Here is a 1,354-nt window from a genome sequence, read left to right as displayed (position 1 = left end):
GAATTTTCCACTCTTTTTTCAAAATGAAACTGTTTGCTTCAGTCAGTCTATACTGCTACTTCTTATTTTTCTCTTAACATAACTCAAAGCAGTGTTCTCAGACCAGGTTCCTTCCCCAACTCTGCTTCCACAATGTAGTTCCTAAATATGCTTGGAACATGGAATAAAAATATGAAGGACCACTTTTTCCTCTGTGCAGAAAGAATAGAAAAGATAGAAAACAGTGCTGGAAAGGACCTCTTAAAAAGGTGTTATTTACCCTATTAGCTAAAAAGTCAGTTTCTCTCTGTTTTGCAATACGACATTTCAAACCCCTGAAGCATGTTATGGATTTGTCCTGTCTTTTACTTGTCTATCCTGTAAAGGTTAAAGAGTTTTGATAAACATCCTTAAGGGCTGTAATGTATGTCCTTTACAGGTACTAATGGTATGACTGACAAGCTAAAGTTTGATATGGTGATTTTTGGATGTACATTCATGTGGAAAGTGTCCTCATCCTCTGTGAGTAGTTCAGAATGATGTCTTATCTTGTAGTCTAGATATATATTGTAGATCAACAGGAAAATTTTAAACATTACAGTCTGTTTTTCACACTACAAACTATTTATGTAGTCACTTCCAGTTGGTACAGACAATGAAGCTCAATGAATTTTCTAGGTTTTAGGCTTCTGGGAAGTGTTTATTTGACATCGATATGAAAAGGCTGACTTTGTTCTGAATTTATGTCAATACTTTTGCTTGTAATTTTCTAGTAACAGAACATTCCCTCCAAGGAGAAAAATACTGAAAGAAGAGCAAAATAACAGATATTAGAAAACCCTTAAATATTGTCTTATTAAAATGAAAATTACATCCAAATGTATTTTTGAAACAGATGTTTGTATTTGGGATGGAAATTGAACACTTATGAGAAGTACCAAAAATATGTTACTTTTTATTCTTTGGATATGCATTGGAAAGCATAAAAATATATATGTAGCAAGAGTGCATGCCAAGAAAACACAAGAGCAAGAATATTTTTTTGTCATGTTCAATGGTAAAGGTGTTATACAAACTCATCACTGTGTCTCTGTTTTCTCAATATAAATCCATGTGTAAAGTCTGAAAACAAAAGGTCATGCCTGCCCTTGTCCCATCAACAGTAACTTTTATCTCTTAACATAGACTTATTAAGCATTGAGATAAAAGGAAATTTACACACAATCTATGTTCTAAAGTGTCTCTGGTGCCACTACACAGAAAATGAGATTTTATCCTTTGCTTCTACAAATATTTCACAAGGCCTCTACCTTTCCGTAATAGCTACTTGTCCTGGGTTGCAGTGTATTCTATTACCATCCTCAGGAGCCGTTGA

The sequence above is a fragment of the Corvus kubaryi genome, unplaced genomic scaffold (genome assembly GCF_017639235.1).
Source record: "Corvus kubaryi isolate FWS band 111438036 unplaced genomic scaffold, C.kubaryi_AGA036_p1.0 37312, whole genome shotgun sequence".
NCBI lineage: Eukaryota > Metazoa > Chordata > Aves > Passeriformes > Corvidae > Corvus > Corvus kubaryi.
The sequence above is the reverse complement of the archived record's forward strand: the minus strand, read 5'-3'. Positions refer to the sequence as shown.